Source organism: Typopeltis vanoorti, chromosome 7, assembly GCF_054136105.1.
Source record: "Typopeltis vanoorti isolate ZY-2024b chromosome 7, IOZ_Tvanoo_1.0, whole genome shotgun sequence".
Classification (NCBI taxonomy): domain Eukaryota; kingdom Metazoa; phylum Arthropoda; class Arachnida; order Uropygi; family Thelyphonidae; genus Typopeltis; species Typopeltis vanoorti.
In genome coordinates this window covers 109,315,194-109,342,395 of record NC_143555.1, presented here as the reverse complement: position 1 = coordinate 109,342,395, position 27,202 = coordinate 109,315,194, and the positions used below count along the sequence as shown (strand labels likewise).

The 27,202-nt window shown below is 37.2% G+C and overlaps 1 protein-coding gene across 1 annotated transcript in view; it reads left to right on the top strand.

Moving 5' to 3' along the window:
* LOC150104956 (transmembrane protein 184B-like) overlaps nucleotides 1-27,202 on the top strand; it is a 145,686-nt gene that overhangs the window by 20,163 nt on the left and 98,321 nt on the right. The gene's annotated exons all lie outside the window — the stretch shown is intronic.

The window sequence follows — 27,202 nt, the reverse complement described above, 5'->3', positions numbered from 1 at the left end:
ATAGAACTTCAGATTTTCAGTTTAGTTTGACAGTGTATGTTAAAATAGGTCACAACATAAACAGGTTTACACAATGAGTTTAGATCTGTACAAGCATTGAATGTCCTTGAACTTCTCTAAAATGCTCATGGTTGAATTTTTCAGTACTTTTGATATATGTTTATTTTAAAAAAAAATGAATTCCACATTTCATATATTTTATTGTATGTGGTGTAGTTTTTTAATAATCTAATAAAAGAATATTTGTTATTACTTGTAGCACTACTACTAATCACAAATGACAAATAGTCATGCATGCATATATGATTAAAGGCTAAAGGCTAAATATATGAATATATGGCTAAAGGCTGGTTCCATTATCAAGGTACCTTAATTGAATTAGCACCTGCAGAACAGAGATGAGTGACCAAGTTGAAAGCAGGTCTGTGGAATGAACCTTATGAGAACAGGTTGAAGATTTGTGGGATCCAGAGATGAGTGACCAAGTTGAAAGCAGGTCTGTGGAATAAACTGAAGATTTGTGGGTTGCAAAAATTAGTTGATAGGCAGAAAAGGGGTAATATGATTGAGACATTCAAATTAGTGAAGGGTTTGTATAGGATTAATCCAGAAGATATTTTTGAGAATAGGACTGGTGGTGGGAGGACTAGGGGCCATACATGGAAGCTGGGCAAGAATGTGGTTAGCAGGGGTGTTAGAGCTAGATTTTTTACTTGGAGAGTGGTGAATGAGTGTAATAAGCTGCCAGAGTCTGTTGTGGGTGACTGTAGATGATATAGCTAGTGGGATTGAATGTGATTGGTATAGTGTGTTCAGGAATGACAGGGAGAATAAAATGGGGGGAGGAGTATTATTGATGATAGCTGATGAGCAGCAGCCAAGGAGAATAGAAGTTGAATTGCAGGATAGAGAAAAGAGCACATTTGAGGCTATTTGGTGTGAGATTGAGGCTAGCAGAACTAAATATACAATTGGGTGCTGCTATAGACCAGGTGAGGGAAAAGATGGTGGTGACAGTATGCACAACAAATAGAAGAAATGAGTGGAAGGAGGGTAATTATTAAGGGAGATTTCAACTATGGTCGCATTGATTGGAGTGAGGAGAGGACACAGGGGGGGGAAGGAATTGGATTTTATGCGGTTATTAAGGGATTACTATCTGCGACAGCATGTAATGGAAAATACTAGGGGTCAGAGAGTGCTTGACCTAGTAATTACATCTGAGGATTTGGCTGTAACAAATATGACCACATTGCCACCAATCGGTGAGAGTGATCATAGGGTCTTGACTTGGGAGGTGGCTAAAGGTGTAGAATTTTCAATTAAGACAGGGTACATGTGGAGTTATCGGGCTGGAAAGTATGACAAGCTTAGGAGTTTGATTGGTTCAGTGCCGTGGCATGTACAACTGCAAGGACTAGAAGTCGATAGTGCATGGGAGGTGGTTAAGAAGTGTTTGCATGAAGCAATGGCTGACTGTATACCTAGAGTCCGAATAATAAATCAACTAGGGGTTAAATGGATGAATAACACCATTAAGCTTGAGCTGCAAAAAAAGAAACAGCTATGAAGGGAATTTAAGGAGAAAGGTGACCGGCAGGCACACTAACGGTATAAAGCGCAGGCCAGAAGGGTAACGAGTGTGGTAAGAAAAGCAAAAAAAGGATTACGAAAGAACATTGGTCATGCAGGCTAAAGAGAATCCTAAACAGTTTTTTAGATATGTAGCAAGTAAAAGGAAAAATGTACATGGCAGAATGATTTTAAAGAATGCCAATGGTAGGGAGGTAAGTGAATCAGTTGATATAGTTGAGTTACTGAGTGAGCACTTTGCAAGAATATATCATCCAGGTGGTGACATTTCAGAAACGAATGTACCAGTAGATTATACGGGAATTGTGGTGAATGAAGTGGAGGTGAGTAGTCCATTGCATAACCTCAATGTCAATACATCTGTGGGATTGGATGGTATAACAGCTCGTGTTGTACGAGAAGCAGCTAAAGAATTGCCAGTACCCTTGACAATTTTGTTTAATTTGAGTCTCGGGTCTGGGTTAGTCCCGAGGGGGTGGAAAGAGGGGAAAATAGTTCCACTGCATAAAGGTGGTTCCAAGACTGCTGTTGTAAATTACCGACCGATTAGCATATTAGGAATCATTGTCAAGGTCTTAGAGAAATTAGCCAAGAAAAGAATACAGGATTGGATAGATGAAAATGGGATATAGTATGGGGGACAATATGGTTTTGTGAAGGGTAGATCATGCCTCAGTAACTTGCTCATGTTTTATAACACAGTGAGGGCTGGACTGGATAGGGGTAATGGGTTTACAGTAATACTACTGGACTTTGCCAAGGCTTTCGATAGGATACCACATAGAACCCTAATCAGTAAACTGGAGCATATGGGGATAGATATAGGGTTGGTGAGAAGGATAGGAGGGTGGTTGAAGGAGAGATACCAGAGAGTGGTTTATTCAGGAGTGGAGTCTAAAAGACGGCTTGTGACTAGTGGAGTGCCACAGGGCTCTGTTCTTGGACCACTGCTTTTCAATTTGTTCATCAATGATATAGGAAAGGATTTGAGAGGAAGTGTTCACTTGTTTGCTGATGATTCAAAGTTGGGTAGAGCAATTATGAGTGCACAGGATGTCAAAGTTTTACAGGATGATTTGGATAGTTTGGAGGACTGGGCTAGGAAAAATGGATGTCAATTTAATGTGCCAAAGTGTAAGGTTATGCACTTTGGGGTGAAAAGAATAGCAACAGTATATCGCATTGGTGGAACCGTACTCCAGGAGATTGATGAGGCCAGGGATTTGGGAGTGTTGGTGGATAGGTAATTGAAGTTTAGGATGCACATTGCAAAAGTGACTAAAACAGCTCACCAAATCACTTGGCTTCTGAAAAATACTTTAACATGCAGAGACAAACAAGTTGTCGTTCCTCTGTATCGAGCCTTGATAAGACCCCATCTGGACTACTGTGCCCAGTTATAGGCACCAGGGTTTCTTCGTGATGGGGAGGAAGTGGAGAAGATCCAGAGACAAGTGACCAAGATGATAGCAGGTCTGTGGAATGAACCTTATGAAAATAGGTTGAAGATTTGGTTGCAGAAATTGGTCAATAGACGAAGGAGGGGTGATATGATTGTGACATTCAAATTACTGAAGGGTTTCTATAAGATTGATCCAGAAGATATTTTTGAAAGTATGACTTATGGTGGGAGGACTAGGGGCCATTCATGGAAGCTGGGCAAGAATGTGGTTTAGCAGGGGTGTTAGATCTAGGTTTTTTACTTAGAGAGTAGTGAATGAGTGGAATAAGCTTCCAGAGTCTGTTGTGGGTGCTACGACCGTGAATGAGTTCAACGCAAGGTATGATAGATACTGTGTGAATGTCGAATAGTTGTTCTTGACATGATGTTAGGGCCTTCCTCGACGAGTCTGTCGACTCCTTGGAGTTGCCCAAAATAATAATAATAATATCTGCATATAATTATAAAAGAGGAAAACATTTTAAATGCTTTCTTCTTGGTGCCTTTTCAAATGTCTTTTGAACTGTAGATCAGAAAGTTTCGTAGATTTCCAGATCTACAAAACTTTCAGAACTTTTTTTTTTTGTCTCTTCTCAATGAGGCTTGCAGAAAGTTTATTTAAAACAATCAGTAGAGAAATTCTTTAATTGACAAATTCATTTTCGTTTTTCTATTTTTATCTTATTATTATTTTTATTGATTGTTACTATGAGAGCTCTACTCCAGTCAATCAGAATTCAACCTTTGAAGTCAGGGTAAAACATTTATACCTCCATATTTCAGCATTTCTTACTTGAATATCAGTTACACCACACCTGCCTTTCCACATTTTAGGCCTGTGTTTTCTAGTCCTTAGACCATCCATGCTATTAATGTTTTGTATGTTTACAAACTTTTATGGCTTTTTTCTACCTCAGATGTTGATATGCACTCCTGACTGCATTTTTCTTGAATATTTTCTGCAACTTTTTTTCTTTTTTTCAACTTTTGATTTCACTTCTAGTTTCATAAAAAGTTCCATGTTTGTTTCAGCAGGGTTTCTGGATTTTCTGTCCCTTAGGCCAGCGCTTCCCAAACTGTGGGCCGCGGCCCCCTTGGGGGCCGTAGGTTTTGTTGAGGGGGGCCATGAGATAATGCAAACAAATTTAAAATGTTTTAAGACTAAGTAGATTTTTTTATTTTAAAAGAAACGTATTTAACTTTTATTATTTATTATTTCTTTTTTTTTGTTATTTTTTTATATTTTAATGGAAAAATTCACACATTGGTGTTGGTTCACAAACTTTGCTTCCTGCGTATTTCGGCGCTTAATGAATATTAGTAAATATTGCTTATTCATATGTTTCATTTCAAAGCAGTGGTTAATTGTATTTACTTCGAATGCTCTCCAGGGAAGCTCCAAATCTTCCTGTCCCATCAGGTGTTCGTAATCAGGGACTGTTGATATTGACTTTATATACATATCAAAACTCGTTTTATATTATCACTGTCATCCAAGCTAGTTTTCTGTTACCAATAGAAGTTTCGCATATACTTCACACATGAAAAAAGGCTTAAACAAGTTCGTGTGGGGAGATAGTAATTCACTTGCAGTGCCCTCCCTAACAGCCTGCATACTGCAGAGGCAATAAAAATAAGTACTTTTATTATGCCAGTGAATAAGGTAAGAGGAGTCTGTGTAATATATTTCTCATCAAATAGTGCAATTAGAGACAACTGGGATAAAAACACACTAATTAATGAATCACATGTCCCCTCATACAGAAACTATGCTGTATAGACTGAAACAAAACCATATGTTGCATGGGCAAACACAGTATCTAACTAAAAACTATTGTTATTAATTAGATGTGTGTGAGTTCGATTTCCCAAGGCAGCAATAAAATTCACCCGAACGTGTTAAAATTCGTAAAAGTGTTAAAACTTGTCAGCTATGCTTTTATCTTTCGGTTGCGCGATCTTTTGTTAATACTGCACCAATCATATGCACGTTTTAATAACCTGCCTTTGCTGTCTGTTTCGTGTTAGGCTTAATTACCGTACAGGGAGAAAAGTCACAAAAGAGAAAAATGTTCCTGGTCCGGGGATTTCCTTATTCAGGTAATATTCACTAATTTCATGTTATCAGTCTGTGGTGTGCCAGTATCGGAAAGTGATATTATTTGATCTATTCTACGTTGAAAAATTTAACCCTGAGATGGATAAGTGGCTGATTAAAAAATAAAAAAATCCTGCAAACAATCAGAAGAAGCAGAAACAGACTCAAAAAAAAAGGACAGTATTTCACATTTTACCAGAACAGCCCGCATCGTCTTCAGAACCAAACGGTAAGAGGCAAAAAATGTAATATATGCATTTGATTTTTGCAATATTCGCTGTGTATGTTTTGTATTGAATATAAATACAATAAATATTATAATAACATATCTCTCTATTACGATTTTGTTTCGAGGGGGCCGTGAAATATTTTATTTTTTGCAAAGGGAGCCCTAACATCCAGAAGTTTGGGAAGCACTGCCTTAGGCCACTCATGTTACTAATGTCTTGTATGTTTACAAGCCTTCATGCATTTTCTACAGCTGGTCTTTTTTTTTACTTCTGATTTTATTTAACAATCTTTAAAAGTAATTGCTCCAGTCATTAAGAATACCTTTGATTTATAATTTACAATTTTCATCTCTGACTCCATTTACTCTTGCTCAGCTTTTATGGCCTCCAGAATATTTTGTCACCTTTCTGATTTTTATCTTCTGTATTATTAGTCTTCCCATGATTTTTGTTTAGCTACTTTTACACACTGCTTTACTTTCTTGCATTTATCTCCATTTTTCTTTCAGAGTACACACTGACTTACTGCTAGGAAATTTCAATATGCTTTCTTCTATTTTCGAGAAATACCTTTTTAATTTCCTGAGTTCACCATGGAGTTCTGATTTTTCTTTCCTTACAAACAACTTCATTACATGCTTCTCTGACTATTATCAGTTGGCTTTCTTTAGATGCTCCACTGAGTCTCCAAGGTTGATTCTTGTTTTCAGATTCTTTCAGTTTTTCTTAAATAATGTTTGTATAGAGTGTACAGTTCACTTCTGGTTGTTCACTGTGTGATTAGTTGTACATGGCTTCTCATTGCAGAAGTATCCCAGGACTCTGTTCTTTCTCCTCTACATAAATAACTCTCATTGATCAATAATCCTATCTACAATTTGCTGATGATAGTATATTCCATTCATCCCACTCATTTGATGAACCATGCAGTGCATAAACTTTCAAGCTCCAAGATCATGCATCATAACTAGTACCTTAAACACTGATCTCTTTACTATGCTTGAATGTTGCAAGGATAACCTGGCCACCTTTAATCCTGCAATCCTGCCTACTTTCTTGGGGAAAAAAAAAAAAAAAAAAAATCAGCAATATACAAATCACCAAACAGGATCAGACATTTCTCTGTGGACTGACATAAACATATAATGATTCTTCCTCATCCCACTCGAGATGCTACATTTTATCCATTCACCTACAAACTCTGTACAGATAAACTATACAAAAATTGTACAAATGAATACTATTCATATGTTTGGAATGATACCTCTAAAATCTTCCTAACTTCTTGATGCTGTCCAGAAGAGAGCAGTTTAGGTGGTATATGATCCATCTCTCACTAATCGCTTCAGTTGCTATCTTTCTATTTTAGCTCTTTTCTAAGGTACTATGGACATTGCTCAACTGAACTGGTATCCATTATTCCCTCACTTTCTTTGTAGTTTTAAAATGTTTTATTTTTGTTTTATTGTATGCTGTATTATGATTATGAGGCATGGCACTGATGCACAAGATAATGGTGGGTGATTTTAGCGTGCATGATTTTGTTCGCTGCAGTATATGTGAAATACAGCAAAACCCCGTTTTTACGTTCCCACAATTTACGTTTTCCTGCCATTTACATGATTTTCCGTTGGTTCCATCTTAAGGCCTATTCTTACAATATATTGTTTTCCCACAATTAACAATGTGATGTGGACATTATTTCCCATGATTTGCGGTTTTTCTCGGGTGGCAACACTGATTTTTGAATTGATTTCCTCTCATTCAAATTGATTCAAATCTGTGCATTTCTGTTCCCAGATGGCATTACTTTTGGCTATAGTTTTTACGGTGACTTGTACGCTTGCAGTAGTGATGAGCGATACTGTAATTTTTCAATCGCAGTAAGAATTGATACCGTGAAGTTTTCATATCAGTAATTTTAAACTGTCAGTAGCTCGCGGCACCCGTAGCGTGTTGTGATGTGATTTCACATTCACAGTGCTGTATTGAAATCATGAATAAGGATCATACACAAATTGTGAAATCACATTTACACTTCTCCCAAGTAATAGTTGTTACTCCTTAATATTAGATATCAGTGAATAAACCACAGTTCGTGAAATATCGCTTTACTAGCTTGCAGTGTTGGTGTTTGTAGTCGAAATTCGGAAGCACGTGTGTTAGTTGCTTTCAAGTTGTGGTGGTGGATGATCCATGTTAGTAACATGGAGAAAAAAGACAGAAAATGTATTTCAGTAGAAGAACAGATGGCAATTCTGCAATGTGTAGATTGGCATGCCAGAACACGTGTGCAATTAGCAAAAGATCTTGGACTCTCCATGTCCACTTTGAAAACAATATTAAAAAAACAGGTCAGGCATTGAACTCAATGCAAAACAATCTGGTGCTATGTCAGAAAAACGAAAATATATCCGGACATCAACATATGATGAATTAGATAAACTTGTGGCGGAGTGGTTTGTTTCTATAAGAGCATCGGGTATTCCAGTCCATGGTACTATACCCCTTGAATTTGCTGCGAGGTTGGGGATTAATGGTTTTACTGTGTCAAATGGATGGATTGATCATTTCAAGACTCGTCACAATATTGCGTATAATCAATTGTATGGAGAAAGTAATAGTGTTGCAGGGGAAACTGTAAACCAGTGGAAACATGAACTAAAGACTATTATTCAGGATTAAGAACCGAAAAATATTTTTAGTGTTGATGAAACTGGGCTCTTTTATAACATTCTGCTAAGTAAAACATTATGTTTTAAAGGAGAGGAATGTCACTGTGGAAAACTCAGCAAGCAGAGGGTAACTGTTTTGCCCCTGGTCAATGCTGATGGATCAGAAAAATTACCTCCACTGGTAACTGGTAAATTTAAAAAGCCAAGGTGTTTTAAGAACGTGAAAAATCTGCCTGCTAAGTATGATGCCAACAGCACATAAATGACCAGCAGCATCTTCAGATCCACCATGCTTGCTCTGGATGCTAAAATGGGAATAAATCACTGCAAAATACCACTACTGCTAGACAAATGTGCACACCCTAAAGATCTGCAGCTCAGAAACATTAGATTAGTGTTCTTTCCCCCTAATTGTACAAGTGAGTTTCAGCCATTAGATCTGGGCATCATCCATGCATTTAAATGGAAATATAGAAAATTGCTTTTTGAAAAAGTTGTGTTTATGCATGATAATAGTATGGACCCAAAGCAAATGACCATATCAATCCTTGATGCCATGCATTATGTGGCCAAAGCATGGTTACATGTTACTCCTGAAACCATATCCAACTGTTTCTGGAAGGCAGGAGTTACGTTTGTGGAAGAGGAGGAACAAGTACAGAAGGAAGAAGAATATATGTCAGAGCCTAAAAACTGGTATGTGATGGATGAGTCTTCCTCATTTCAAGACTATGTTGATGCTGGTGTGATCACATCAATGGTACCAAGTGTAGAAGACTTCCTTTCCAAACACCTTGGTGAAGAAGACTGTGATCAAGAACCTACCATCCCTACTAGTAAAGAAGCAATGGAAGCTATCTCTGTTTTGAGGCGGTATATAGCATGTGCATTAGGAGACTATGGGGCATTTTGTAAAATTCGATGTAGCTTAAAAATACCAAAGCACTTTGCATAAGTTTTTACATAGGTCAAGTCTCATGAGAACTGTAAATAATCTTGTTTGTTTCTATGTATATTTTGCTAAATATTAATGTAGTTAACCCTATGGGAAGTGACTGTATTTACTGTTTTAACGTCAAAAACAAAGGCAATGCTTTGCCATCGGAACTTTGTATTTAGCTATGTGTAAGAACATAAGAAAGTTGTTTACTGTTTTTGTGTATGAGAAAATTGCTTACAAGCTCTGCGCATAACACCTTTAAAGTTAGTATCTAAGAGTGCCGCTAGGTTTAGAGAAGTTTCCACAGCCCAAAAGGACAAGTAAAGTATCAAAGAGGTCTGCTACTTTTAGAGACAAGTTTCCGCTGCCTCGCAAATTATGATCAAAAGAGTGCACGGAGAAGAAAAAAGAGCGTGTCGAACTTAAAAGAAGATGAAAGAGTCATGCCGAATTCTTTGGGGTTTACTACCCTTAGTGCAAGGTCCCGAGATCGCAAAATAAAAGAAGACCGAGCCAAGCATAAGGGACTTCCAGTCGTCGGCAGAGGAGAGGCAGTTGGAACCAGAGTAGTGGTGGCAGAGAGGCAAGGCCCCAGTTAAGAGATAGGAGTGTCCAGGTCCAGTTACCGACAGAGGTGAGCCGAGATCCAGTTGCCGAGAGAGCAAGGCGAAGTGCTGTTACCGAAGAGAACCAGAGATAGTCGGTGGCAGTTAGAGGCACAGTCATCGCAAGTAGTAGCAGAAGTGGCGGCAGTTAGAAGTAGAAGTTCCCGAAGTAGGATCCACAGGAGAATTTGCCTGTATGCTGAAACCTCTTATATGTGCTATTCAAGTACTGCAGATTGCAGTTCAAAAGCCCGCCAATATCCTCATATGATACCACTGAAGCAAGACACTCCTGAAGGAAGCTAAAGATCGGAGATGAAAAGAAATGCCATAAAGATTTTAGTGCAAAACTCTTGACTGAATGTGCGATACAGAGCCTCTGTAAGTTCCATCCTTTTGTACAATTTCTTTTATAATCTAGGAGATATGTTATATATGGACTGTTAAGAAATAGTTTAATAGTAGTAAGAAGTGTCCATAAGAGAGTCAATTGGCATGTTAGAAGTTGATATCAAATTTGTAAAAAATAACTTAGCAGAGAGTTAGCTAACCTCTTTGCGAGTAAACTAAAAGTTTAATAAGTTGAATTTGTAAGCAGAGAGTAAATAAGTTTTTGAGTTAAAGAGATTATTTAGTGTTGAAGTAAAAGGGTTCTAATTTTATGCTAAAGATTTTTAGATGGGTAGAGAAAGCAATCTCCCTGTCGTTTGATTCATGTATATTTCATATTAATGTAAATAAATGTGTTTTAATTATTTGTTAAAAGAATGCTGCCTGATCTTTTATTTTACAATGCACTGTTCTAAAAATAATCGGACTTGTGAGCAGGAAACAACTAAGGCATTAAAAGCGCAGTTTAATTACTTAAGAACCACGACTGTTTATGTAAACTTTGTTGTAGGAATTTATGCTAGTAAGAGAGAGAAAGATCTACTGGACGTTTTATTGAGTCTTATGCCGAATGTTGATATATTGGATGGCGCAGTCTAACAAATAAATTTTCCAGTGTTCATAGGCATACGAAAGGTGGATAAACATAATATGCAGTAGAGTAAGTGAGAAAGGTTACAAGAGAGAAAGTGCCCACTGCTAATCAGTAAATAATAGAATAAAGATATTACAATAATGCAGCAGACACCATATCGTTACAATTTAATGCCTTATACACTGTGGAGAGGCAGGTGGAACTTATAAAGAGTGCAGAAAAAGCAAAAATAATCAACAATTAAAGTTTTTTTAAATAGATAAATGTAAGTTTATTTTCAGTTATTAAATTTTGTAATCTTGTATGTAGAGTCGCATACTGGCAGTAATCATCTTTTAGCCTATTTTTAATATTTTTTACATTTCCTGCTATTTACACTTTTTTCCATCAGTCCCCTGGAAAGTGTAAAAAAAGGGGTTTTATTGTATATGCACTGTGCGCAGTGAGAGATTTCTGGAAGGAGAATGAAGCTGGAGAATGTTTCATAAGTGTTTCATGAGCAGATGCCAGCAGTGTGAAGTGAAGAGATAAGAAGGATAGCGGCACATTGAAAGACTAAATGCATGATAATGTGATTGTTGAGATTGGTGTTACAAGTAGTATGAGTACAAATGAAGAGAATGACCAGATGGTTAATGGAAAAGTAGTGCACTTACATGAAGGTGGTTGGAGACATATTTGGTAGATGGTATGACATAGAAGCAAAAGGGGGGTGCAAGGGGAGAGAAAGCAAAGTGTGAGAAGGATGGAATTTTGTATGGTGATTCATTGATAAGAGGAGTGCTTAAGGAGAGTGACAAAATCCTGTTTCCTAGTGCCAAGATTTAAGATGTTAGTGATGTTCTAAGGATGTAGAGAGTGAAAGTTTTTTTGCCATGTTTATTTTGGTTGGTACAAATGGTTTAGTAGGAGAGTGTTGTGTGAGAAGATATGAAAGAGCTGCTAGTGCATGCAAAAAGAAGAATAAGGAAGTAATAGTTGTGAGTCTGTTGCTACAATATGATATAGGCTAGCTGTGATGAAGAGTGATGATTGTGAATGAGTCAGTGCACAGATTGTGCAGGAAGAATGGTGTGGAATTTGTGAATGTGTGGAGTGAGTTTGATGGAAGGAAGGATTTATATATGGTAGATTCATAGCTTGCATTTTAATGAAATTGGGATCAGGAGTCTTGAGAAAGTATTGTTCATTGAGAGTTTGGAAATGCAGGGAAATTAGAATGTTTGGGGGAAGATGCAGGTGAGCAGGGAGTCTAGGCGACTTAGAGGTTAGTAATTGGGAGAGTGATCACATGATGCTAAATGGTGCATGCCAAGTGCTTAACTTTGGTGGGCTAAACAACACAAGGTGTAAAGGAGGTTATGGGATTAAAGGAATATTGCAATTTACATATACTAATGCCAGAAGTATTTGTAATATACTTCTTAATGATAAAGGAAATGATTTGACAGGAAATATTCAGTTGTTTGCTGATGCTAATCTGGGAAGAGCAATGGTAAATGAAGGTGATGCAGAGATCCAGCAGGAAGTATGGGCAAAGGTAAATGGTTGTCAGTTTAATGTGGCCAAGTGTAAGGTGATGCATTTTGGGAAGAAGAGATCACAAGCTATGTACTATATTGATGGAGCTGAACTGCAGGAAACTGATGAGGCCAAGGTCTCATCAGTTTCCTGATCAGGGTGATGAAGTTTAGAGGACATGTTGCAAATGTCACATAAACAGCACATCAGATTACGTGGTTGTTGCAGAACACACTGACAAGCAGGAATAGAGAAGTTATTATCTCCCCCCCCCCCCTGTATAAAACTCCAGTAAGGCCACATCTGGACTGCACACAGATGTGGTCTCCCGGATTCAATGGAGATGAAGTGGAGAGGATACAGAGGTGAGTGACAAAGATTGTGGCAAGTGTATAGAATGCTCCCTATGAGAATAGATTGGTGGTCTGTGGGCTTCCAAAACTAGTTGACAATCAAAAAAGAGGAGATATGGTAGAAGCATATCAATTAAAGGGGATTTATTGGATTGACACTAAAGACTTTTCTTCAGTACATGCAGGAAGGGAGAGAATGAGGGTCGGCAATGGAAATTGTGTAAGAACATGGTTAGTAAGGGTATTAGGACAAGATTTTTTGCTTGAAGGGTGGTGAGTGGATCTAATGGGTTGCTAGAGATGGATGTAAGTGCTTTGTCACTGAATAAGTTTAAGGTGACGTATGATATTGTGTGAATAATGGATCTCCTGCAATGAGTCTTCTGACTCCATGGAGATACTGTATAATAATAAAATGTGCCATCAACTTTCCTCATAGTGTTCTCCAACTTCAGCTTTTAAAAAAATATTAATAGATTCCTTCTTTCATAATATTTACTCATATTCTGCACATGCACTAATGGGCTGTAGGTTCTCTTCTCACAGATCTCACTGTTTTTCTCTCCCTGCATGTTCATCACTTCTTCAGTCTTACTTCTCTTCCTGCCCTTTTGTGTCTTTTGTTACTTTCCTCAGATTTTCTTTTGACCTCTCACATCACTTTGTCTTCTAATAACAGTCTTTCCAGATAACTTGAACCAAAACCATTCAAATACAGTTCAATCTGTCCTTCAGATTTATCCTGCATATTTTCAAACTGCACTCTCTTCTCATCACACAGTCTGCTAGATAATTCGTCTTTGTTCACCATCTTAGCTCATCGCCGTCATATGCAGGCTGCATACCCCCTTTCCCATCATATTATCTTTCATTCTATAACCTTCTCATAACCATTATAATCATATCCATATAATGCCAGTTATTACAGCTCAAACACAAAGCTGAAAAAGAAAATGCATATATGATGCTGTAATATATAGTCCATGACGCGGAAGGAAATGTCTTGCCCAACATTTCTCTTATTCACTACAGCAGTGAATACAGAAACTTTTGTATATCTTGGCTTCTTCATCTATTATAATTATAGACTATTATAATACTGTATTTTGTATGCATGTTTGTTTTCTTTGTCAGCACTTGTTATCAGATAGCCTACAATATAAAGAAACCCTGGTTTTTCTTAATGCATATTTTGTTTTTTCAACCAACATTAAGGTTAGTCATGAATAATTTAAATATATAATTTTTTTATTGCAACTCCTGCCCACAAAAGGTTTGTTTTGTAAACCTATAGTGTATTATACCATTAGTGGATTAAGGATTTTTTTTTTTCTGTTTTATTAATTTTATATATTTTCTTATTTATTTTTAATTTATATTTTACATAGTCCAGAATCTTTCTCTAGAGTAGGGGTCTTCAACTGCGGAGCTCTTTGCCGTGGCTTGCCGGCCATTTTGAAAAAATAACTACTTAACGTTAAAACGTGATTAAATAAAAAATAATTTCAATGAAGCCCACAGGCCACTAAGCTATACTGCAATATTTAGAATTGCAAGATGCTTTCCAGATTCACAAGGGATGCTGTGCATTTGATACTTTACATAAAATCCTATAAAAATAAATATTAAATAGACATGCTTCTTTAGCCATCTACCAGCACCAGTCAGTATACTTAAGTACTATTACTAACATCGCAGGTAGATGGCTGAAGCAGTAGTTCGTTCGAGTGGCTGTCTAGTGCCTTCCAGATACATCTCGAAGGTTCTCGATACCTCATTATTTTCATATAAATACAGGAGGATCTCGTCCTCAGTCAGTCGTGAAAGTGTGATATTCGTGTATAAGCTTGCGCAGGTTGTATCAGCCATAGCCTATTGTGGTTTTATATTGCCAGACTTTTTTCATTAGTGTGAGACATATTCATTGGATAATAACCGTTACATGGACATTTTGGATAATTTTTTGGGTTCACCTTCCATCACTATGGCGTCTATGAGTAAAAAGCATAAATCAAGTGTTTCTTGTCGTGTTTTTAATGAAAGTGGACCGATTTGTACTTTTTTGTGCCAATCGACGATAAGCCAGTGTGTTTAATTTGTTGTGAATCAGTGTCAGTATCAAAATAATACAATATAAAATGACACTATGAGACAAAGCATGCATCCAATTTTGATCACCTTCAAGGGTGGCTTCGTGTGGACAAAATGAACCATCTCCAAATTGATTTAAAATGCCAGCAGGGTATGTTTAAAAGGCAGAGGGAAGAGACCGAAGTGTGCATCAAAGTAAGTTATGTAATAGCTGAAAAAATTGCTAACGCGTGTCTGTGAAAGAGCGTCTCATCGCTGCTGGGGATATTCTGTGCCCAAATAATATGGAAGTGTTTAAAAAACTGAGTTTGTCTGGGGTAACTGTAGCACAACGTGTCAAAGAACTTTAAAAAAATGATCGTTCAAATTTACGTCATATTCACTTGCTTTAGATGAGAGCACAGATGTGAAGGATTACAGCACAACTGGCTATCTTTGTCCGTGGCATTGATCAACAATTCAGTGTGACAGAAGAACTGCTAGCTCTTGTACCTATGAAGGGAACGAAGAAAGGCACTGATATTTTTGAATCCACCAAGAAAACGCTCCAGTGTTTCGACCTCAACTTAACCAACCTCGAGGGTGTGGTAACTGATGAGTCCCTACTGTGGTAGGAAAGAACAAAGGGTTTGTTGCACTGCTATGGAAAGAACCGGAACTAGAAGGAAAAGATTTCGTCCATTACCACTGTTCAATCCACCAGGAGTATTTGTGCATGAAAGCTATTGGATTTGAGAATGTCATGAAAGTTATTGTGACTCTCGTCAACATTATTAGGGCAAAAGGATTGAATCAATTCCAAGAGTTTTTGACCCAAGAGTGCAAAGCGGGTTACGGTGATGTGATTTATTATAGTGACGTGCGTTGGTTGAGCAAGGGAAAGTTCTTAAAAGAGTCTTTGACTTAAGAAGCAAAATACAGCAGTTCATTCGAACCAAGGGGAATTCGATTGCAGAATTTAATGATCCAAAGTGGATGACAGACTTTGCATTTGTGACTGACATCTTGTTGCATATGAATGACCTAAATACGTGGCTACAATCCAAAGATCAACTGGTGCACACTCTATTTGATCACATCAAAGCTTTTGTGGCCAAGCTCAAACTTTGGGAAGTACAACTCGCAAAAAAAGACTTAACTCATTTACAGCTTCTCGCTGAGTCCAACTGTTCGTCTCTTGATGAATACGCTACAAAATTAGCCATGTTGCAAAGTGAGTTTGGAGAGAGATTTAGTGATTTCCAACAGTCTTCTTTAGATTTATTTTCAATGCCATTCAGTGTCGGTGCTGCCGAAATGCCAGGCTCAGTACAAATGGAGCTGCTTGAACTCCAAAACAACTCATCTTTGAGAGAAAAATTATTCAATGTGCCCTTGCATACATTTTACAGAGACTACATTTCTGAGAACGCATTCCCTAATCTTTGCCGGCATGCTTTGAAGATGTGGTTTGTTAGGAAGCACATACTTATGTGAGCAGTTCTTCTCCAGAATGAAGCACGTGAAGTCCAAGACAAGAACTCAGATTATGGCCCAACATCTCAAGAATATTCTGCGCATAGTGACTTCCAGCATTGATGCCAACATCGACAAGCTGGTCAAGGAAAAACATTGCCAAGTTTCCCATTGATATTGTAAAAAATGAATGTTTTCTTCATTAAATTATCTTTTTTCAAGTATTGATTGTTTACTTATCACGAACCCGACTCCTACCTATGCTCTTAAAGCTGAGTTTGTTTATTTTTATAGGATTTTATGTGAAGTATCAAATGCACAGCATTCCTTGTGAATCTGGAGAGCATCTTACAATTCTAAATACCGCAGTATAGCTTAGTGGCTCACTGGCTTCATTGAAATTTTTAATGCGGCCCGCACTGTCTGAAAGGTTGAAGACCTCTGCCCTAGAGCAAGCATGGAACTTTTTAAAGCCACTTTGGTCCTCCACTAAGCAAGGTGGTAGTCTCAGGCAGGGCAGTGAAATTAATCTCCCACCATCATCTATAGAGTCACAACCATCTATACCTACAGTCTTGCCATAAATATTGTTATAACCTTCGCACACCCCTTCACTGCTGACAGAATTTCACAAGTCCAGTTCTGTTAGTTGCACTGTGTGCAGCCAACATTTGCATGTGTATCAGTAGAGAGAGAGAGTTGAATAGCTTTATGGGTTAACATGCAGTGAAGAGATTATGAGAACTGTGTACCTGTAATAGCACTTCATAAAGTTGGAATGTACGCCTCCTCCATAATTCTGTGAGAATGCAGAAAGTGATCTCAGTGAGAGATGAATGTTTCACAGATAACTATCTCATATGTGCTAACTGATGACCTGTTGGTGTGAGCCTAATGCTGTCCTACTGGACACTTCCTAACACAACTTATGTGGCAGAGGATAATAAAATCAAAGGCACTTCTCTGGTGGTATGCAAACAACAGACACAGGGATATCTCTTCACAGGTGAGAAGATATTCATTTAATTTTCATTTTCAGAGTCCTTTACCACCAAAAATATTAGGTATATGCTCCAGATGGTTGTACAGCACATGCCATAGCACCAGGATTCAGAGAGGTCATCACCCCACTTCAGTAATGGTTTGGTAGTGGTGGTGGTGGGGGGGGTGATGTATCAGAGGATATCCAAGTTGCATTTCTGTGAGAAAGGGGTCAAAAACCTCTGCCAAGTGTATCAAGACACCATGTCGGAACCTGTGGTAGGACCCCTGAACAACACCTTGTTTCAAAGTAGGCAGCAGACCTTCCAACAAGACTTATCCCCTGTACAAGGCAAGGACACATAATAGTGGTTGGAGGTGAATGTGCCTGACCATATATCACCATCTGATTGGCTGTCTGGAATCCTGATCTGAATCCATTGGACTTTAAATTGTGGCCAGAGTTTGAGATAGAGTAGTAGCCTGCAAGAAACTACACACCAGCATCACCTGCATGAAGGTGGATTTGGAGCAAGCAAGCAGTGGCAGCATTTCTATTGGATGTTGTGTGTGTGTGTGTGTGTGTGTGTGTGTGTGTGTGTGTGTGTGTGTGTGTGTGTGTGTGTGTGTGTGTGTGTGTGTGTGTGTGTGTGTGTGTGTGTGTGTGTGTGTGTGCTGCCATCGATGTGTGGCCTCAGACTTTGGGCATCTGTGAAGGCAAAAGGGAGATATTTCGAACGTTGAGTTTTGCTATGTGCACATTATACATGTGGTTTGTATGTGCTGAAAGCCTTAAATGATTTACTGATAGATTAAAGGTTTATGCACTGTTCAAGTTGTAACAGTATTTATGGCTAGACTAGGTACAATGGGATTCAAACCCTGAGCCTATGGTTAAAGAGTAGATACACCAACTATTTTGTCAACAGGCAGCCACAAAACATTCTCCCAGAAACTTCATTCTGCAAAACAGAAGAACACATAGAATTAAATGCCTTCCTAATTAGTTAGTCAAGTTACTTAACATAACAGGCTCTTGAATCTAACACATTGAGGAAGATGGTATGCATTGGTAAATTAGCACAAATGCCTTGCGATTAATTAGTATGCAGTGAGTTTAACTCTAGGGACATATTGGAAAGAGAAAATGCAATTTATACATCTGCTAAGAAAATTACCTGAGACAACACATGATGAAGGAAATGCAGGATTTGTCAGTAACCAAAGTGATCAGGTTGTCTGCAGTTGAGAAAATTGATCACATAGTCTTCACCCAGGAGGTATTGCTGGAGATGTGGAAATTTCAGTTAAGGGGCAGAGTGCATATGGAAATGCAGAGAGAAGTTTATTATAACTAGCTAAAGAGATGAAGCAATTTCATGACATGAATCTGCAAAGGAAACATATCAGCATTGCATGGGAGATTGCCAAGGTTAAGGAAGGGAGGGAGTGTTTGAATGAACACCATTGAACTGTATACTCTGGGTTGAGTGTAGATCAGGTAAGAATTAGATGGACGGTATCATTAAGTAGGAGCTGCAAAGAAAGAAAAAGTTATATAGAGTGTGTGTGTGTGTGCATGTACGCACGCAGGTTGTTTCAGAATTCCCATTACAAACTTCTAGGGCATGTAGGGGATCAGGTTTTGATTAGCAACCCATGTCCCCAAATGCACTGTTACTGTTAAAATATTACAGGGTCGAAAATGTTTCCATGTCTGTGCTGACATGAGTTCAGCCACTGGTATGGATCAGGCTATTAGCATGGGGGGGGGAGTTTGTGGCGACTAGGGAAAGGATGTTTACATAATTTTATCTTGTACTCAACCACGACAAATGGGTGATTAGCAATCAGACTGACTCGTTTTGGTAGTCAGTTTGTTTCATCAATTTGATGAAACCATAAAAATCCTCTCCCTAGTAATGATGATGCAGTGTTGCATTGATGCACATCACATTAATGCACAGTGGCAAATTACATGAATGCTGACTATGCCAACATGATGTTAATGTAAATAGAAGCTCAATATAATGGGAAAGCTACCTGATGGTTGTACCCACAGTGTTTCCCACATTGTTCATCTCCAATTGCAAATTGATCCTTGGAGCTCACAGTCATGCTTGTTGGCACTGAAGGACTCGCCGTACCTCAGACTTCTATGAGGAGGTGCTTTGCTGGGTTGAGGAGAACCCTTCTGCGAGTATCCGTGGCATTGCACATGCCATGGGTGTCCCTCACTCCAGCACCTGGTGCACTCTGCATGTCGATCAGCTCTGGTATCAGAAAGTTCATGCACTGCTCCTAACTGAATTTGCACCATGGGTTGGGTTCTGTAGGTAGTCCAGTCAGAGTTGTGTAGAAGACCCTTGATTTCTGGAACTGGTGCTCTTCAATGAAACTGTATTCACTATGGAAGGTATGTGGAACTGTGAAAAAAAACAGCCACATTTGATCCGGGGACAACTCTCAGGTCACTCACCATCATGGATTCCAGAACAAGTTCACCGTCAACACATGGGCAGGCATTATTAGTCATGAGTTGATTAGACAGTATCTTCTTCCACCCAACCTGAATGGCACCACATACTTGACATTCCTTTAAACTATCTCTTTAGCTTGAGCATAATCTGCTCCAGCTACTTTTCTGCATATCAGGAGTCTGACGGCTTTTTCTGTCTTAAGTTTATGTACTTTTGATTGCATTCTTTTGAATATTTTTCTAACCACTGTTCTGTCACTTCTTATTTTATTTAGTAATCTTTCAAAGTAATTTGTCCAGACATCAAGAATATCTTTATCTTCAGTTTTCATGTCATCTCTATCATCTGATTCCTTTTTCAGGATTTTTTTTTTTGCTACATTTCTAAGAAAGTTGGAAATTTTCAATAGCTTGCAGAACATTTTGTCACCTTCCTGATATTTTTTTTCTCTTCTATATTCTTTTTGTGACTTTTCTATTCTTTCAGAGCATGCTGATTTATTTTGCTATGAACTTTTGATATGCTTTACTTCTTTGCCATGTCTTTACTGTAAGATTCCATTACAGAGTTTTAATTTTTCTATTCTTGCAGCAACTTCACTGCATATCTCTCTCTCTCTGGTTGAATTATTAGTATTTTCCTCATTCTGCCACTGAATCCATAAGGTTTGATTCTTATTTTCAGATTTGCATTTTTTTTCATGAATAATTGTATATTTATATATACAGTTCACTTCTGAAAGTTGTTTGACTTTAATTCTTTTTTTAAAACTTTGGTATATATAAAATTCAATACGGAATTCATTTTTATCTCTCTCAAAACTTAATTGTAATCACTTCTTGTTTTTGATCCCCTCTGTACTTTGCTATGCTGAAGTGTTATGATGATATCACTATAAATATTAGCATAGTCAAGGAGACACTTACTTTTTGCGAATTTGTGCACATCTTTGTGTTGAAATGGTATTAGTAATGACTAATCCATATCCTGAACTGAAATCTAGGCGTTATGGTACTTATTGTTATTATTAGTTCTACTCTTTTTCGCAAAGTTTCCCAAACACATTTCTGTATGTTTCTTATTTCATCACATTTATTTCTCAATTTCCTACTTGGGTGTTTTGATGTCTAATAAGGACCAACTTTTTCTTCGTTAGCTGCTTACCTTAAGTTCCTCTAGTTTTTTTCTTCTTTTTTTTTTAGCAGACACAAATCAATCTCTTTGTCCAGTTCTTCATTTTGATGCTTGCCCATGTAACTACTTGATGGTGTCTGCCATTTATGAAAAGAATTTTCATGTTTAATGTTGAATGCCATAGCTACTTTTTCTGGTCATTATTATCTGAATATAACATTTTGTAGTTATTTCTATGAATCACATCAATGTAAGAAGTATCAGTGGAACTATTGTGTTTGTTTCAACAACACCAATTATGTTGATATGGTACTTCTCCAGCTGTGGTAGTTCCATTGATATTTCTTACATTGATGGTGCTTGTCCTCATTTCCACAGAGGTTGATTTTTATTTGTTCTGGTAGCTGACTTTTTATTGTTTGCTATAGTCTCCCTTGTGTAAACAGATGGGGGGGGGGGGGGTGTTTAACTGGGCAAAGCCTCAGTTGGCATAACATTTCATCTTGTACTATCAATTATCACTTTGGTTTAAGTCAATGCAGAATAAAATTTGGTTCGCTAAAACCAAATTTCCGGCCCATTTTCATTTATTCAGTACCCAGTTAGTATCTGTTAACAGGATGCCTCCCAAAAGAAGGTGAGGATTGGACATTAGTTCACAGTCCTGGTCATTTCTTTGCATTTTGTATAAAGACCAGGTGGTCTTCCTACAGTTACCTGGCTTTGACTCTTAAGTAGTTGTGACAAAATATTCAAATTTTCAAGCTTTTGTGCTTATTAAAACGATTATTATTCATGTTGGTAATGTCCATATTTTTCATTTCTAATTTGCACAAAACGTGAATTTTCAGTTAAATCCGGTGAACAGCCAAAAATGTAATTGTTTCTTTCAGCCTGAACAATTATTTTTACTTTACATGTTAAATTTACAGGTAGTTCTCACTTTACAAACTCCCGCTTTACTAATTTTTTGGATCGGAATTTTTATTTTAAATTATATGAACATAATCATATGAACCTAATGATCAGTGAGAATGAGTCTCGGTCACTCACGAGCCTTGGAGACACGAGTGTATTATTTGTAGTTCTCTTCAATTACACCTGATTTTTTATTTTGTTTTCTTTTTAACTATAACCCTTTCACTGTGATTGCGACGTTTAAAGCGCATCATCTCAAAGAGACTTTTGAAATGTTAATAGAAGCAACTAATAAAGATGGAAACTTTTCTATCAAAGAGTTTTGAAAGAGATTTAGCATTTTAGATGCAATTTGGGTAACAGAGAGTGCCTGGCATAAAGTTTCAGAAAAATCTTATGAAAGGAGTATGGCATAAACTTTGTCCTCAGTTTAATGATAATTTCAAAAGCTTTGAAGACCCAAAAAAGATTGTGAATTCTGAAACTCAAGCGATCTTAGGTATGGTTAACTAGTTGCAAATGGAAGTTTCTGAAGGTGATGTTAATGAGCTGCTTCAATCTCACGCTTTAGAACTCTAACTCAATGATCTCCTTGAATTAGAGGAACAAAAAAGAAACGAAGAAGAAAAAGACAAAGAAGATAATGAATATGAAGCTCCAGCTCGGTTTTTCACTTGAAAAGGCCTAGAAGAATCCATCGCAGCAAGTTTAAATACGAAAGATTATTCAAAGAATCTTCAGCAGCTCTAAAAAACGTTCCTAACCTCAACAAATTTGGGTGCATGAAACTGCCCCAAATTTGGGAGACTTTCATTATGAGAACTTCAGCCCAACTGCCAAGACTACCAAATTAGCCCGCAAGAGGGCACCATTAGGACTTTAGGAACAAAATTAGTTTCTTACTTTCTTCCTCATTTGCTTTGTTAGTTCCTTAGTGCACATACCATATCTTTATGTTCCTGAAGATGGCAATGTGACATTGCCGAAATATAGAAGTGATTCATTAAAGTTATCTTTAATTAATATACTTTATATGCGTTGTTAATTCCGTAAATTAATTACCAGTTATGTCTAACCAACGTATAAGTCTTACTACTAGAGGCCTAGAAGAAGCATTTAAACTTCTTGAAAAAAAGCTTAAGCAATCTTTGAATCACAAGATTCAGACTTTGAATGATTTAGTATTTTCCTGCAAAATGAATAATGCTTCTGCTTGCTATCGAGCTATTTTAAACAAAAAGAAGTGAAAGTCAATGAAACATATGACACTCGAATCCTTCTTTGAAAAAAAGATGTACCAAAGCTTTCTATATGTCTCTTACCTCGACAGCTTCCGATTCACCCAGTGATATAGAAATAAGCAAATTTTTTTTTCAAAGAATCTTTTTTAATTAAAAATTTTTCTTACGTTATTTTTTAAATATGTAAATCTTTGGGCAGTAAAGTATTTTCCTCTCATTTAATATTCATTTTATATTTTATATATTCCTTCCTACGAATGTAATTCTCGCTTATAGCATTATTTCTAAGGCAAATAAACTCCTGCTTTATGAATTCTCGATTTACAAACGGTCACCAGGAACCGATTAATTCGTAAATGCGGGAACTACCTGTATATTTTATACAGGTAGTTCCCTGTATAATTTATGGTGAATCAAAGGTTTTTTCATAATTAATAAAAACCAAGCTATAATGGTAACTGAATATTACCATTATGGCTTGGTTTTATTGATTATGTAAAAGCCTTTGATTCAGTAAAAACTTGTGCAATACTTAAAGCATTACGAAATGAACAAGTGGAGGGGCCATACGTCAGCACCATCAAATCAACATACACCAATGCCACAGCAGCAATTCATTTCAATAAAAACATCTCTCCTGTGGAAATACAGAGGTATAAGACAGGGTGACACAATATCTCCAAAATTATTCACAGCATGTCTAGAATAAATATTCAAACTTCTTGATTGGGAAGCGAAAGGTCTGAAGATAAATGGAAGATATTTAAGCCAACCAAAATCATGGTGGATTGATGACTTCATCAAATTTGCTGGAGTGACATGGGAAAGGAGAGCCATGGACAAATAGTTTTGGAGTAATCTTGGAAAGACCTTCAATAAATTATCAATAAACTATCAAAAAGATTATCAATAAACTCACCCCTCCCCCTCCTTCAGAGCAAAGGTTACACAAAATCTATCATCATTCCATATCTGAAAAATTAACAAAAATCAGAAAGAAAAACCAAGTGTCTACCAGGTCTCCCTTGCAGTTGCAAATTATCCTACTGTGACCAAACAGGCAAGACAGTTAATATCAGAATTTCCAAACATGTGGACTACATCTGTTTCCACCATTACAGCCACTCTGGACTTGCTGACCATGCTTTTGACACTCACCACAGGATATGCTGGAAGAAGGCAACTCTTTTGCGCCGCTTTAAATACAAATATGAGAGGGTATTCCTGGAATCTTTCTCAGCCCTGAGAAACTTCTCAAACCTCAACATATTTGAGTGCATGAAACTGCCCCAAATTTGGGAAACATTCATTCTCAGATCTTCAGCCCAATGGCCAAGGCCACCCAATTTTAGTCCACTAGGGGGCACCATTTAGGATTCTAGACCAAACTTCGATTGCCTTTCTTCAGCATCGTTTACCCAGTGTTAGTGCATGCATGCAACAAATCATTGCTTTGTGATCCCTGATGATAGTATTGTAACATTGCCAAAATATAGAAAGTATTAATTAAAGTTATTATAATTAATATTTTGTATACATTGTAATTTTCTGAAAAATAATTGTTATGAATAGCTAGCACATAAGCCTTTCAATCAGAATTATCTTCACCTTAATTAAAACTTTTGTGCATGTAGTATACCAAAGTATCAGCTGTTTGTTCTTGTCAGTGCAATGTCTTTTACTCATATTTTGCTGCTGATTAACTGCACCACTTTGCATGCATAAATGAAATATTGCTGCCATGGAAGTATAATATCACATTCATCTTAGTCAAACAAAACTTTATATATAAAACTAGCATATTTATTTTTAAAATACAGTAATTCATGTACTGCACCGAGGTTTTTTTTTTTTTTTTTTCTGTAGTTACTCAAGTTTTGATTGTTGTGATAAAGCTTTAAGAAAATATCTTACATCAGTAGGTAGTTCACTACATAGATATCAAAAGGAAGGTCTATAATAATGATTCATTTGTCTTGTCTTAAGCTTTTCACGAACCATTGAGGTTCTTTAGCTGTGGGCTTCACAACTGTGGCAGTCTTGAGGATAAGGTGGTTGGCCCTATGCCTTCTGATGTGTCATATGTCTGTCAATGTGTGTGTTCATGGGGGCCAGTTTGCCTGTTCTGGGGGACAAAAAAACCTGCTGAGTTTCTCGGTAAAAAATAACCCATACCTCTGTATGAGACTGGCTAACTCACCTTTAGTCAAAAGAGATCAGATAAAGGTTCCTCATGTCACTGACAGGAATTGAACCCAGGTGTTTCTGACCAAAGGGCTTGGTTTACACTGACTGAGCTATGGAGGCTCCTAATAATGACTCATTTATTAATTATAAATGTATTAAGTATTATCTGTGATCATGAATTCAAGAGGAAAGAAATGTAACCTTAATATGAGAATTTATATAATTATATCGGTGGTATGGCATGCCCATTTCAGTTGCTTTCGTGTGGCTTATGCAACCCATGCTACAAAATTCGTCATTTTGACCATATGATTGGATTTATGTCGATGTATGAAAGGAGTGCATAGCACATCAGTGCTCATCATCAACAATAAAAAAATAGTAAATCTGAAAGAGGAGGACAAGGCTTATCTCCTTCGAATGCAATCATACAATCCGCAAAAGCTACATCAGAAAATGGGACATTCAGTAGATCGTCAATATGCTTTCCCATTCTAAATATGGGCAAAAAAGTAATAAATTATTTATAGACAATTATATATTAAAAACTTGTCTATGTTGGTGTCCTAAACACGTCAGCTCACACTTCACAAAAAACAGCAACTCATGACAAATGACATGGATTGGTTAACACAATAACCAATCATAACCACTGATTTCTGGATACTGTTGTCTCAATGCACACCCTACCTCACTTTCTGGATGGTTTAAAACCACTGAAATACAATAATTTGATCTGCTGTACCATGTACATCTGTTCAAGGTGTCCATATTTGTTACTGCACACCTGGGCTGTTAACGCGAATGTTTGCACTTCGAAGTGTCATCTTCATGAAGCATTAATGTATTGTTTTTAATTTTAGGAATCACACGAAGCCAAGAGGAATAGGGTATATTGGAGGGGGAAAGAGTAGATTGTAGAAGAATTATAGTATGGTTTATAGACAGGGCATAGTTGTAAGGTCAGAAATGAAAAGACCCCATGGCCCTTGAGTACTCTAATAGCATAAGGGTCATAAAATAAGAAGAGTTGGTTGATAAGGCCTTATAGGAAAGATTAAAGTAAGTAGATCTTCCTCAAAGTAGAAGAAGGAGAGGATAGATCCAGCTAGGGGTCCATGGGAGTGCCGCTTTCCTTACAATCAAGATGATTGTCCCTTATGGCCCTGTTGGTCCATGAGTCATTCAGTATATTCGGACCACCCCACCATACACACGCGTGCGCGCGCACACACACACACACACACACACACACATAGTGGGCTTCCCTATCTGCTCACAGGGAACGCGCTGTCTAGGGGTTATAGGATCCCCCCTAGAATGCATGATCACATATGAAAATGAAAAAGATATAAACATAAAAATTGCAAAATATTTAAAAATAACAGGTGTAATTAACTCTATATTTAAACCAAACCTAGTTCCAAAACAAACCAGACTAAAATAGCCCTACCAGTCTTAATGTATGGAAGCAAAATCTGGACCATAAAACAAAAAGACAAAGACACAATAGCAGAAATAAAGTTTATGAGAAAAACTGCAAAGTATACCCTATTTGATCACAAAAGAAATGAAGAAATTATGAAAGAATTAAACCAAGAACCAGTAATAGAAAAAATTAAAAATAATATAAACATAAGTGGATGGAATACGTTCAAAGAATGAAAACAGAAAGATTACCAAAACAAGCCATTAGGAAAAAGAAAACCAGGACGTCCTCTTAAACGATTCAACGATGACGTCTAAGGCCAGAACAGGCCATGCTAGGCCTAAATCCTTGATATGGATGATGATGATGACATGAAGCCAAGAAACGATTAGGGGAGTCTTTAACAGAATAAATGCAAAAATATAATACTAGTGATATTGCTATTCTGTGGGTGTGCACCGCACATATAGCACACCCTGAATATACATCCCTGATATATTCCCCAGCCATAGATAACTCATGAATTTAAAATATACCCTCATTAATATTCATCTTCAGATTTAGAAACTGCTTATTCTTAAATGAATAGAAGCAAAGAAAAAAGAATTGGCTTTTTTATTTTCAATAACTTTTCTGGATTTTTGCATATTGACCATACTTTTCTTTATCTTCTGTGAAGCCAGTTAATTTTTACTGTGAGGTACATACCTTTCTATTTTTGTATATTTTCACTATTTTTGCTAAACATGCTTTCGTGTATAAGTGCTAGTTTTCTTTGTAATTTTTAGATTCATTTGCATGTATTTCATTATACTATATAAACCGTTCTATTTTTATTGAGCTTT